This window comes from Chiloscyllium plagiosum, chromosome 35 (genome assembly GCF_004010195.1).
Source record: "Chiloscyllium plagiosum isolate BGI_BamShark_2017 chromosome 35, ASM401019v2, whole genome shotgun sequence".
NCBI classification, from domain to species: domain Eukaryota; kingdom Metazoa; phylum Chordata; class Chondrichthyes; order Orectolobiformes; family Hemiscylliidae; genus Chiloscyllium; species Chiloscyllium plagiosum.
In genome coordinates this window covers 23,701,996-23,717,079 of record NC_057744.1, presented here as the reverse complement: position 1 = coordinate 23,717,079, position 15,084 = coordinate 23,701,996, and the positions used below count along the sequence as shown (strand labels likewise).

The window sequence follows — 15,084 nt, the reverse complement described above, 5'->3', positions numbered from 1 at the left end:
AAACCCTGAATTCATTTCTATCCTTTTTGCTTGTGCTGCATTGCTAAATGTCAGCATAATGCATATTCAACAGAACATTGATTAGATTCCCTACAGTGTGGAAACCAGCCCTTCAGCCTAACCAGTCCACACCGACCCTCCGAAGAGTAACCCACCCAGACCCATTTCCCTCTGACTAAAGCACCTGACATTATGGGCAATTTAGCATGACCAATTCACCTGACCTGCACATCTTTGGACTGTGTGAGGAAACCAGAGCATGTGGAGGAAATCCACGCAGACACGGGGAGAATGTGCACACTCCACATGGTCACCAGAGGCTGGAAATGAACCTGGGATCCTGGTGCTGTGAGGCAGCAGTGCTAACCACTGAGACACCATGCGAAACAATATTATTCACTGGTGAACATATTAAATGATTTGTGTCTGACATTTACTGAAATTATCTGTGTGTTGGTCATAGTTAAGAGAAAATGTTAAAGCATTCGTTGCCTAAAATCATCGGTTGTGACTCAAATTGAAACGACAATGGAAATTGTGTGGTATGAACTATTATGTGTAAATGTTTTGTACTGATACATTTCAAATGACTGCATCTAGCTGCTGTGAAATTACATGCGATCAGTAGTTTCATAGTTAACTGAGGATTGGAGTAGCTATTGTGAGATGTGGAGCATTATGGGCAGAAATATGATTTTTCTAACAAAGCCAAGAATATTTGACGGTACAGGCTAAATGTGGTTATAGATGTCAGAGAGCTGAAAATATCTAACAGTGTAGAACTTGGTGTTCCTGATAGCAGAGAGCTTGAAATATGTAATGTCACAGACTTAGAGAATATGCAGAGCAGTGAATTGTTGTGAATGTCAGAGAGCTGGCATTTTCTAAAGGCACAGATTTTAGTGTCTAATGGCACAGGTAAGAGATATTATATGAATCTAAATTCCATCCTATAGGTCTTCTATTTCCCATTATGCAATAGTGCATGAATGCCACAGTTTTAATATCTGCGCACCAAGATATGTTGCTGTTAAGCATATGCATTCCACCAGAGCTTATTCAGCTCCAGACCTCCTTGCAGCCTTGAATATCAGATTTGAATTCTCAAGGTTTTATGAGAGTAGCTGTCCTTGACATTGACTCACAATCTAATTGTCTATGGTAACAAGGGAGCCCCTGTTAAATAGAAGACCTATAGGATGGAATTCAGATTCATATAATATCTCTTACCTGTGCCATTAAACACTAAAATCTGTGCCTTTAGAAAATGCCAGCTCTCTGACATTCACAACATTGGGATTAAGGGGCAAGCTCCTCTGGTGACTGCAATCCTATCTGACACAAAGAAAGCTGGTGTGCATGGATGCCAAGCATCTTAGCCTCAGGATATCACTGCACGGATGCTCAGGGCAGAATCCTAAACCTACCAATCTTTAGATGCTTCATAATTGACCTTGCCTCCAACATAAGATCAGTTATAAACTGTTCACTCATGATGAAAGAGTTTCATTCTGAATTCTTCAAGTAACAAATATATTCTTTATTACATGCCCACATGGATCAAGAACTGGACAACATTTAATATTGTGCTGAAAAGAGGCAAACAGCACTTTTGCCACAAATGCCAAATAATAGCCATCTTCATACAGAATCAGTTTGATGACATTCCCTTGACAGTCAAACTCTTGACCATCACCAGGTCTCCCCACCGACAATATCCTGAGAAGTCATACTGACTTGAAGCACTATTAGACCCTCATAACTTCCATCACTTCTAGGAGAAGGTACTTCTGACTGAGTGACTCAGAGATAGTAAGCTGCTTAGACAACACTCTGTCAACTTCAAATGTACACGTCCCCCATTGTCGAAGTGCCACGTTTGCAGCCTACAACTTGCAGTTGCACTACAGCTCTAATTAAATCCCAAACCCACCTTTTGTAGTTTAGAAATATTGAATGTCATGATCTATCTTTACAGCTAATAAATTAGAATAAAGCTCATAATTAATTGCTATTGATTGCCTTTTTATGTTGTGTAAAAAAAATTAAAAAGAGGCTACTCTTAAAATTAAATACTTTGAAATGGTAATATTTTTCTCTTGGTAACATGGCCATTTCACGAAGCAGAAAAAGAAAATCCTTCCTGATCTGTTGTCTCAACTTCAAATGGATTTATGAAATTTTGAAATATGGAATACTGAGCCAGGTCTCTCCCCAAAAAATTCCATTGATTGTCTGCCTCATTGTTATGAGTTCTTTCATATCAATTCTTTGTGGATGAGGTACTGCACCCCAGCATATCAATCCCATACCAAAAGGGCTTCTTGCTGCCCTAATTCCCTACTTATGTGTTTTTGAGTGCTTCTACCATCAGCATCCAGGGCTGTTATGTTATCCACTTAAACCTCTCATTACATTAAATTTTATTGGTGACAAGAGCAGGGTTTAAATCACTTATTTATAAGAGAGGCTCATTGTTTTCATCTTTATCTTACTGTCTCTATATACTTTTTTTTTAAATCCAGGAAGCTCTACATTTATTTTCCCTCCCTTTGCCTTTTGAAAGAGTATGTCTCAACTCTATCTGAATCATCTCCATAATCAAGAGCTGATCAAAAAAATCCCTGTTCACGTTATGACATTGTAATAATTTAATTCTCTGTTTAATTAGTAAAAGTGGAATAAATTAAATGTACTTTGAGACAGGAACAGAAAATACTTATTTCTTGGCATTCACAAGAAATATCTTTAAATTTTTACATTTCATACAATGCACAAACCTGTCATTCTTCTGGAATGTTCGTTGTCTTTATATGTATGATGATATTTCACATCACTGTTTAAATAGTGCATGAATGCCACAGTTTTAATATCTGCACACCAAGATACGTTGCTATTAAACATATGCATTCCACCAAAGCTTATTCAGCTTCAGACCTCCTTGCAGCCTTGAATATCAGATTTAAATTCTCGAGGTTTTTAAGAGTAAAAATTAGATTCGAATGACTATAGACCATTCATGACAACCAGAAGAACCTAAGACTATTTCCCCTCCCAACCATATACTAAAAGCTGGGATGAATAACTTACACTGCGCAATGCCACACTACAAACCAAGATGAATTTCTATTTAGTGAAACTAAAACCCATAAAAAATACATGATAAAATATAAATGGGGATTAAAACTCCAAACATTACACCGAGGTGTTTTGGGTCTATATTTGTTACCTGAGTGATTTGAATAATAGTTTAAAAAGAAGTGAATCACTTAATTTTGTTAGGATTTGATAGGACTATTTCAAAATAAAGAAGTAATACATATTAATTTATTGATTCATGACAAAAGCAACTCATAGCAATGGAACCAATGATATAAACTTTAAGTACACTCAAAGCCAATTTACAGCTACTGAGGTAAATCAGATGCAATTTTAATAGTATATTAAATTCAAAATTGTTCCCAAATACAATATTTTTTCATCCAAAAGTTGTTTTTCAATGATAGGATAAAGCTGTACATGCAAAGTTTTGGTATTACACATAAGAAAATGTCCTTCAATTCCCAAGCATATTGACAAAGGATGTCGACTATATGTTTGGTTACTGATCTGCTTCTTTGCAACGTACGGTTAAACAAAACCACTAACTCTGCAAAGATGGAAAGGTCAGTAGTTTTGCTTTTGCATTTCTTGCTTGTTACGCTTAGAGCAATACATTCTATAATTTTCACAAATGTGGTTGACTGCCTTTGTAATTGAGAATCGGAGTGGGGTATGAAGTTAGGTTTACCTGTAGAACAGTTCCTAGTGATCAGGGTAGAAATCCGCAGACCTCAATCAGTGATCTATCACGCTTTAAATCTTTTTATTTCATACAATGCACAAACGTGTCATTCTTCTGAAATGTTCATTGTCTTTATATGAATGATGATATTAACATGAAGGAAATAGTTAGAATTGGATCTATGATGAGGGCAAATGACACAGTAAATCCATTAACACAGGATGCACTGATAATTTTTTCGAATCAGATGTATAAGCATGTGTAACATGTCAGTTGAATGAGGTTCTTTCCGATTGATTAAGAGTAAGCAGACCTCTGTAATGTCAATATTTTGTTACTTCATTGTGGGTTTCTGTTATTATAGAACTTTCCTGAAATGTTCCATGACTAAAATTGTGTTGAAAGTAACCAACCAATAATTATAAAGAAAACCTCACTTCAAAAGTGAGAAATGAAAAGAAAACAGCATGGGAAGTTCAAAGATAATGCTTAATGAAACATGATCATTGATGTAGACATCACAGCAGCCAATTTGCTCAAAATTAAACACCCACAAACAGCAAGGTGAGATCACCACAGTTCCTTACAGCTGCTCTCTCTTTAGAGAGAGGGGAAATTGGCCATGAGTTTAACCTGAGGGTCACTGCACCCCAGGTGAGGGATGAGCTTGAAAAGATTGGACCGTCATGGTTACCTCAGCCAGTGCAGGAAGTGAACCAAAGCTGTTGGTGCCACTCTGCATCACATTCAGACAACAGACCCCTTCCACAAGTAGCATTATATTAATAATAAGATTTTGTGATGTTGATTGGGTTAAAAATTGATTAGAACCCTTGGATTACTCTGTTGTGGTGTGGATCCTTTACTTTAACCTGAAAGGGTAAACAGGGCCTTGGCCTACAATCTCTTATTCAAAAAATGACCCCTCCAACAGTACAGTACTCCCTCTGTACTGCAGTGATTGTCAGCCTGAATCGCTGTGCTGGAGTCTCAGCATAGGGCTTGAATTCACAATTTCCTGATTCAAAAGTGAGAATTCTATCAATTAAGGCACAGTAACACTGTGAAGGAAGACAAAAATCCGTGGAACCTTTTCCTTAGTGAAGCTTAAAAGATGCATACAGATACATGTAATTCTGTAAAAAAAAACTTAAGTTGGATTCAGATTAACAGAAGTTAATTATTGCTATATCTTTGAAATATAGTTTGTTAATTATTGTTAATTATAAATAGCTGCAAAATTGTAATATAAAGATTACTACAGACATCCTTTTTAAGATTTTAATAGTCAAATGTCAAAGCTTGCCTGTGTTGACTATATTGTGACTACACTGAATTAAGCATTATCTTTTTATTTCCCATGTTATTTAGAACAGAGAAATTCATGCACTACTAGTTGACTGGAAACAAAAGAAACTGATTATCATAAACTTGGAATAATATTCATTTTGCATTTCTCAACTCACTAAATGCTTAAGAAGTTTAAAATGTTTAACTGATGCAAAGTTTGTGAATGCCAAGAATACGTTTTTCTGTTCTTGTCACAAAGTGCATTTAATTTATTCCACTTTCACTAATTAAACGGAGAATTGAATTATTACAATGTCATAACTTGAACAGAGTGTTTTGTAGATCAGCACTTGATTAATAGAGATGATTCAGATAGAGTTGAGAAATACTCTCTCAAAAGGCAAAGGGAGGGAAAATAAATGTAGAGCTTCCTGCATTTTAAAAAAGTAGAGACAGTAAGATAAAGGTGAAAACAATGTGCTTCACATTCAGGTATCAAGTAAAAATTACAACTGAAAACCCAGCTGAATACATAAGGTTCAGAGGGGAGAAGAAAAATCAACTAAGAGTAGCAAAGAGAGATTATAAAAAAAAGATTTGCAGCCAATCCTGAAGTCTTCTATTGTCACATAGTAGAGTCAATCAGGGACCAGAATTTACCCATGAAGGAAGGGGGCATGGCAAAGATGTTCAATGAATACTTTACATTTGTATTGGTAAGGAAGAAGATGCTTCCTAGATTGTGGTGACAGAGGAGGAAACTCAGTCACTAGAAGAGATTAAAATTGATAAGCAGGAGATATTGGACTGGCAATAGGATGTGCTTAAACATAATAGGATGTTAGGAGTATGAAGTACATCTGAAGATACTGAAGAAAGTGAGAGTGGGAATTGTTGAGATAGGACTGGCAATATTCTTTCAGTACTCCCTAGACTTGGGAGTGGTATCATAAAATTGGAGAATTGTGTTCAAAAAAATGGTAAGTATAAGGCCAGCAATTGCAGACCTGCCGTTTTAACTACAGTGGTGGGAAAACTTGTGCAATTATGTTTTCATATAGACAAAAAAGGGTTAGTTCAATATATTCCAGCAAATATTTCTTCAAGGAAAATGGTGTGTAATTTACTTGCTGAATTTTTTGAAGAAGTAGCAGAGAGAGTTGGTGAATATAATGCTGTTGATGCGGTGCATGGGCCTCCAAAACATGTTCAATATAGTGCCACCGAAGAGAACTGTGAAGAAAAGTTACATCTTGCACAATAAGAAAGAGAGTAGCAATATGGATGCAAAACTGGGTGAATGAGAAAGGTTTATGGTGGAATTCCACGGGGATCAGTTTTGGGACCCTTGCTTATCTGAATATGTATTAATATGCTGCATAATACTGCATATCAATTAAGATGGCAATATATTAATCATTAGATCATGGTGTGCAGGGGTCAATTTCCAAGTTTGCAGATGACATAAACCTTGGAAGCATCATAAACTGTGAGAAGAAGTATGTAAGGAAATAGACAAGTTTTTCTCATAAGTTGGTGGTGTGGGCAGATAGGTGGTCGATGAAGTTCAGTGCAGACCAGTGAGTGATATGGAGATAGAGTATAAAATACAGAGTATTATCCTAAAAGGTGTCAGGAGCAGAAAAACCTGGGAAAAAGAGTCACTAAAGGTGGCAGGGCAAATAGAGCAGATCAGTCAATGAATCATACAGTATCCTACAGTTTATTAATGCAGCCAACGAGTACAGGAACAAGGAATTGATGTTGGATAAGTCACTAGTCAGCCCTCAGTTTGAGTATTGTATACAGTTTTGGGTGACAAGGTGTCAAAGGTTATGGAAGAGTGGCATGGTGGCTCAGTGGTCAGCACTGCTACCTCAAAGCATGAGGGACCTAGGTTCAATTCCACCCTTGAGAAACTGTCTGTGTGGACATTGCACATTCTCATCATGCCCACATGGGTTTCTGCCGGGTGCTCTGGTTTCCTGCCACTGTTCAAAGTTTGCCATGCTAAATTGCACATAATTTTCATGAATGTGTGGATTAGATGTGTTAGCCGTAAAAAATGTAGGGTTACGGGGAAAGGGTCTGGGTGGGATGCTCTTCAGAGTACCGATGTGGACTTGTTGGGCCAGTTTCCACGTCCTACGATTTCTGTTCTGTGGAAATGATTGTATTAGACACAGTGAAGGAGAGGTCTAAAACCATGGTTCCAGGAATGATAAACTTCAATTCAGAAGATAGATTGGTGAAGTTGGGATTGCTTTGCTTGTATGGAGGTAGGTTAGGAAATTTGATAGAAGCTTTCAAAATCATGGATGAGCAAGACAGAATAGATAGAAAATCTGTTCCATCTTGTATGAGGACCCCAAATGAGTGGGCGCAGATATAAGGTAATTTGCAAAAGAAGCAAAGGGTGTTGTAAGAAAAAGCTTTTTCACACAGCAATTGTTAAGATCTTGAACACACTACCAGGAGTTGAGATGGAGGCAGGTTCAATCAAGGCATTCAAGAAGGTATTAGATGATTGGTTATGGAGAAGGAATGTTGCTCTCTCTCTGCACCTTCTCCACAGCTGTAACTTTGTATCATGCACTCTGTTCTGTTACCTTGATGCACTTCTAAAGCATGATCTGCCTGTAAAGCACGTAAGATAACACTTTTCACTGTACTACAGTACACATGACAGTAATAAATCAAGTTAATTCAAATCAAGGATTGGTAGAATGACCCTAAGTCATAATGCAAATTCAGGGAGTTGGTGCAGACATATTGGGCTGAATGGTCTCTCTCCGCACTGTAACAATTCTGTGAGTGTTGGAGCTTACTGTGTTCAACAGTTAAATTGATATTCAAGACATTTGAATCAGAATGAAAATATTACTGGTTAACTAGGTAATATGTATTTTATTTCATTCACATAAAAGTTTGTCAATCCCAAGATTGTTCAAAAACTGTGATACTACTTAGAAATACTCAAGCTGTGTATGATTGATAGAATCCAGTTCTGCTTCAAATCCTCTGTACGATTCTGTACAACCTTTTCATTTAACAAGGTGCTGACAATCAGATCATTTCTGTATTTTCTGAGACGTCTGCATCAGTCAATTTGAGAATTCTGAGGAAGTCTTCCTCAAACAGTGTCTACTGCACCAAGGTTTTCTTTTTAAATACTTCCTTAATATTGTCTAAAATAAAGTACACATTCTATCTCTTCACACTTTATTTTACTTCAGCTACATTCCTGTTACCAATTCTGATGAGAATGAGATTCTGAGTTCTGACCATGCCACGTTGACACTTTCAAACACTTAGATACATTTTTTTTTCCATTCAACTAAACGTTGAACACAGCATGTCAAAACAACCCAGATTCATACATGACCCCTCCCTTGCCCTTCCTGCAATGTTACTGACTAATGATTTCACATAAGTCATGAGCAGTGTTGTGCCTGCCTTCCTGTACATAGTTAATTTGAATGTTAAAAAATCCACTTCTTTAACTGATAGTGACTCCATGCAAACTGATAGTGACTCACAGCCAAAAAACAGTAATACTCACAAAAGCAAAGTAACCAGCAGAAGCTGTTAAACTCCACGGATTTATTACTTGTGAACTAATCACTAGCAGAAATCTTTATTTGCTTGAACAAATAAAGTTTGGCAGCATGACCAAATATTTCTAGTCTGTTGCTAGAAATGGATTGACTAGTCTGCTAATGAAAGGCACGTGCAATGACATGTAAGTTCCAGCAAAATTAAAAGTGATTATTGTTACCAGTAACCAGTTGATGAAGTGTTTCGAGAAGAACCAGTGGTGGTCATTTCAAGGAAGGTGGGGTTGGGGAAATTGTTGCAGGGCTGGATGGGATGGAGGCTTGTGGCAATGCAGATTTTAAAACCATTGCTTCCTCCTTTCAGGGAAACAGGAGAAATGGCTTAATTGAAAGCTGTGTTTTGTAATGTTAATGACAAAGTATTGAATGTATTTATCAAATTTGTCCCTACCAAACCAGCAGGCAACTTAATATACCTAAAATAAACAGGTTGAAGCAGAGACAAGTTTACTCTAAATGCATTAAGCACTTTTTGTCATTTATTCTCAGAATGTGCACATTGTTGTCAAAACACACTTAGTGTGGATATTGACCGACTAGGCAACTTCAAAATCAATAAATTAATGTAGATAGAACATTGCATAGGTAGAGATAATAGGTTCTGTATCCTGGAGGTCATCAGTAAATTAGTTAGATTATAAAGACAGAAAAGTAGGTGGCACGGTGGCACAGTGGTTAGCACTGCTGCCTCACAGCGCCAGAGACCCGGGTTCAGTTCCCGCCTCAGGCGACTGACCGTGTGGAGTTTGCACATTCTCCCTGTGTCTTCGTGGGTTTCCTCCGGGTGCTCCGGTTTCCTCCCACAGTCCAAAAGATGTGCAGGTTAGGTGAATTGGCCATGCTAAATTGCCCGTAGTGTTAGGTAAGGGGTAAATGTAGGGGTATGGTTGGGTTACACTTCGGTGGGTCGGTGTGGACTTGTTGGGCCGAAGGGCCTGTTTCCACACTGTAAGTAATCTAATCTAATCTAATCTAAAAATACAAGAATATCAAGGGACATTCTTCTTGTTGGCATACAAGTAATAATTCCATTGATTGCATTCATTTCCATAATTTAATTGAACTCAATCTCTTATATTTTTGGGCTGCTACTCCAGTGTTATATTGTTGTACAATTTTCCACCCTGTAGAATGACATCATTATCAACAATGTCTATTTTTCCAACTTTCCTTGAAATTATAAATGTCACAGGAACCTTGTGAACCTAGACCAAGTATTCACCTTTTTAATGTAAAGAGTGTGTATGATTAGATTAGATTCTGTACAGTGTGGAAACAGGCCCTTCGGCCCAAAAGGTCCACAACGCCCCTCCAAAGAGAAAACCGCCCAATCCTCTTCTCTATATTTACCCCTGACTAATGCACCTAACACTGTGGCCAATTCAGCATGGCCAATTCACCTGACCTGCACATCTTTGGATTGTGGGAGGAAATTGGAGCACCCGGAGGAAACCCACGCAGACACAGGGAGAATGTGCAAACTCCACACAGCTAAAATATAGTTACACTGAAACTTCAAAAAAGTGCCTTATTAATCATCAATCCAGTAATCCAGCATTAATTTTATCTTCTCTCATACACACAACAAGAGGACTTTCAACTAGGAGTTACTGCGCAGCAATTAAGATAGACATTTAGCAAAACTAATTGTGGAATCTCATGTGCTACATCAGGTGAGATCAGCTACAATGAGTAAAACCCATCTGAGAGCAGCACCACAAAGCTTGCTGCACTCTCCCACCAAGCCTTAGGAGTGTTGTTACTCTTTATTGCTACTGAACAATGTTCAGCTATGGATATATAGAAACAGACAGAATCAACAAGGAAGATCTCAATTCAGAAATAAATCAACAGCGCTGAGTAAGAATGTTGCTAAAATATCACGGAACTATTGTTTTTGATGCAAACGTCTTGCTGCTAGTTCAGCAACACATCACGAATGCAGTGAATCCTCTGTTGGACAGTCTGATTTTGCGAGGTATGATATGTATTCCATTTTTTAAGAGGTGGCTTTTTACAGAAGAAACAGATTTTGCACTTTTCAAGACAACGCAAATTCACTTTACAAGGGCTGAAGTGTGGCATTCAGAGTGCATACAGTGATTATACAGCAGATTTGGATGTAAGAGTTATTGAGTGCTGACTGTACTTCATTTTATATTTTTCACCAGATCTGCTCTTTTTTGCGAACCTCTCACCTGTCCCTTTTTCTAATTCCTCTACACTATTGAAATATCTATGAATCGAATCTGTTCCCTCACTTCTGCTCTATATATCCTCAAGCCAGTTAAGCATTCAATTTGTGAGGTGTGAATCTCTTTTCCTTTTCATTTTGACTCCCTCACATCTAGGCCTTCCACTTTTCCTAGCCTTCCTTAGGCTCACCATCTGTTAAAACAAATGTGGATCGAATTTAGTTTATCAGTACAATTAATGTATGAAAACACAAAGAAAAATGCACTTAAAATTAGAGCCTTATTAATCATTAATCGGTAATCCAGCATTAATCCTTTCCTTCCCTCCAATACACACGAGCACTTTTAACCTCAGGTTACCATACAGCAATTAAGGCACATCAAGTTAATTAATAATGTTTTTGTCGTGTATCAAACACATACAAGGATACGCTGGTAATCTGAGGCAAAATCTTACTCCTTTAATGTGTATATGGACTGTGACATTTTGCACAATCGTCTTGGAGGTGGCTAATTAACAGACTGCCTCCATGAACCCCCATCTAATTAAAGACGGTAGGCAGGCTGCGTAGGTGGGAAGGGTACTCGAGATTGTGGGTGAATGTTTAGCACCACTGTGGGGAGGCGGGTGCTGCTGATGTAGGAAGAAAACCACAAGTGTGCATTAAGCTGCAGGCTCCTTCTCTTGGCTTCAAATAGATGCTCAAACAAGTGCAGCCAAAGCTGTCAGGCCGTCATTTTGGGGTGTGAACACCTCCTAGGCTGTCATCCTTTGGGGCCTACAACCCTGCGATGTGAGAGATTAAAGGAGTGCTCATTAGACTCAGCTCTGCCTCTATAAAACTATCAGATCCTGGCCTCAACCAGAAGCCACTGGGAAGATCCTGGCATTAGCACCATAGAGTCTGTAAGTGGCCTTGTAGAGTCCCTATAGTGCATTCAGAGGCCATTCGGCTCATGAAGTCAGCACTGACACTGCAAAGAACTATCCCATCCAGACCAACCCTTGCATCCTATCCCCATTACTCTGCATTCCCATGGCTAATCCAGCTAACCTGAACATCCCTGAACACAGCAGTGCACCTAAACTGCCCATCTTTGGAATGTGGAAGGATATCAGAGCACCCGATGGAAACGAACACAGACACGGGGAGAATGTGCAAACCCCACACAGTCACCCGAGATTGGAATTGAACCGAGGTCCTTGGCGCTGTGAGGCAGGACCACTAACTGCTGAGTCACCGTGCTGCCATTAACACACTTAGTATTTGTTTATTCATGTCTCACTGTTTCTGGGCAGTTATTTGATGTCATTATTGCTGGCCTTCACAAGATTGCCTGGAGGGAAGTACTGGGGCATTTCAAAATACCAGCACTGCTCCCTCCAGCACTACCTCCATGTCGCTGACCTGCATTTATCCATTGTGTTTTCATGAAGATTCACAACATAGTTAATTCTAAATTGAGCAAATGTATTTCAAGTCGATTTACATACAAATTCAATTTGTTAGAAGTCACAAAAACTGTCTGTGACAGATACAACAGAGTGAACAGAACTTCTGATACACCTGTCTTATCTGTCAGCCAGGGCTCCCCAATTGGACTAGAATAACAGCCCTAATCAGGGAACTCATATTCTATGAAGTCCATGTGGCTGACCTCATTACAATCAGTACAGCCATGCTAAATTGGTTATACTGTATGTGGCTATGTAAGCTAGGTAGATTAGCCATGGTTAATGCTGAGTCACAAGGAAAGGGTGGGGTGCTCTTTGGAGGGTGGTTGCAGATTCAATACGCCGAAGGGCCTCTATCTGCAATTTTATCATTCTAGGTGGGGAGGGGGAATTGTTTCCCCTGTTTTTAAGTCCCTCTCAGTTGGTGGTAATAAATATTTCAATTAAATTTTCAGCACCCCGTTATCACATTTTAGTTAAAACGTTAAGTAGCAGATCGAAATGAAATTATAAGAATATCTTGAGTGTGAGGAAGAGGAATTGTATGACCGAATAACTCCTGAAAAATAATAAAAGTACAACATTAAATACATGCAAAAGCACAGATAATAAGTTTAAAAAGGAGAAAGTATCTGCCATGGAAAGTAAGAATAAACAACACTGTTTTTACAAAAAAGGTCTCTTGAGACGTTGAGGTGTCAGCTTTCAAATCTGCATCTGATATATAATGAGTGGCTCATTCTCTGCAATTGTGGTGGAGTTTGTCGATCTTTAGTTCTTGTTGATTAGTTATAGCTTCATAGATTCATACAGCATGGAAACAGACCCTTCAGTCCAACCAGTCTATGCCAACTAAACTAGTCACACCTACCTGCACTTCACTCATATCCCTCCAAATCTTTCCTATTCATGTTCTTATCCAAGTGTTTTTTAAACATTGTAACTGTACCTGCATCCATCGTTTTCTCTGGCAGTTCTCTGTCTATGTGAAAACATTGTCCTACATGTCCTATTTAAGTCTTTCTCCTCTCACCTCAAAAATAAGCCCCTAGTTTTGAATGCCCCCACTCTAAGGAAAAGATGCTTGTCATTCCTCTTATCTATGCCCCATTATCTTATAAATAGCAATAAAGTCACCCCTCAAGCTCCTACACTCCAATGAAACAAGTCCTATTCAATTTTTATATCGCACTTTTTATATCCTCCATTTCCAACAACATCCTGGTAAATCTATCTGAATCATGTCTGGTTCTTGCCTCAAAATTGGTTTTAGTCTGGGCACAACTTTGAGCTTGCTAGAAATAGGAAGAGAAAAACTTCCAGCCCTTTGATGTTTTCAATCCAAATTTATTTCTCTTTTGGCCTTGCAGCTCAAAGGAGCTATTGTTACAGGTTAATTTGTATACTCCTGAATCTTCTCCTTCGCAAACTTCACAAAAACCATTTCATTCCCCGATATCTGAATTTATCATGACAGTGTGAGTTAAACAAGAAATACAAATTTCTTGATACTTGATTTATTTGTTTGGCTTCATTTGGTAACTTCAATGTAGGCAACTTTATTTCTTCCATATGGGTTCCCCGGTCTGCATCAATCCGAAGCTAGATGATCACAGCAGCCATTTTAGGACAATATTTGTCCTTTAAAAATCATTATTTGTCAATGAAAGGTCTTAGGTATGACAATCAGATGATGGAACTGAAATAGTTATAATTGATTTTTCCCTCATTGTAACAAAAGCGACAGAGAAAAATCATGTATATGCAGACACAGGGAGAATGTTTAAATCTACCAGATAATTGCCCGAGGCTGGAATCAAACCCAGGCTCCTGGTGCTCTGACCACTGAGCCACCATGCCACCCTAACTGAATACAAAATCTTTGAAATGGTATGTGGACTTAGTTAATACAGTCACAAGCTTGTGCATATACGATGAAAACTCATAGTACTGGCTTCAACCGGTGCATCGTTTAAAAATATTCTAATTAGTCCATGTCTTTTTCAGATGGTGTTCTAAATATTTTCAATCTATTAATTGTGCAGCTACAATTTAGCTGACAAATGCCAATAATTATGGTCCACACAAATGTTTTTTCCCTTTTCCAATTAATGACATCAACACTTTTTTTTCTATTCCTTGCTATCTCATGTGCTTCTGCTGAAATGCAACTGTGTTATTCACATTTTAAGCATTTTTTTGCAAGGACATTCCTCTTGAATTTCCTGTTGAATTTATTTCTTTTATTTCTGGCTGGTAGTTCTGGACTCATTCACAAGTGGAAACATCCCCACATCTAATCTATTAAATTCTTTCATATTCTTAACAGCCCTCTTTCAAGTCACCTCTCTGTCTTATTCCCATCTTGAGTAAAGAGCTTTAGCTTATTTAATCTTTAACTCTTGGCTCTGGTCTCATACTGGTAAATCCTTCTTTTGCCATCTTCAGTGCATGCATATACTTTTAAATCAAATAGATATCAGAACTATTAACAATACTCTTTTACCAAGCTTTTGCAAGGTTTACTGAAACATATTGCTTTTCAGATCTATTCTTTGAGTGACTTTTTATCAAATTTAGTGCTATGTTTGTGCCAAATTATTGCCTAATTGCTGAAGCACTGTCACTGGTGGCTCTATATCTTTAAATATGCATTTATTTCCATTAAACCATCATCTCAGCACAAGCTTCCCCAATTATTTTTGTCACAATTAACGATTTCAGAAAATGAGATACTAAAAA

The 15,084-nt window shown here is 38.0% G+C and overlaps 1 protein-coding gene across 2 annotated transcripts in view; it reads left to right on the top strand.

The window, feature by feature from the left end:
* The window catches only part of LOC122540704, a 55,861-nt gene that overhangs the window by 15,165 nt on the left and 25,612 nt on the right, over positions 1-15,084 (top strand). The window lies entirely within an intron of this gene.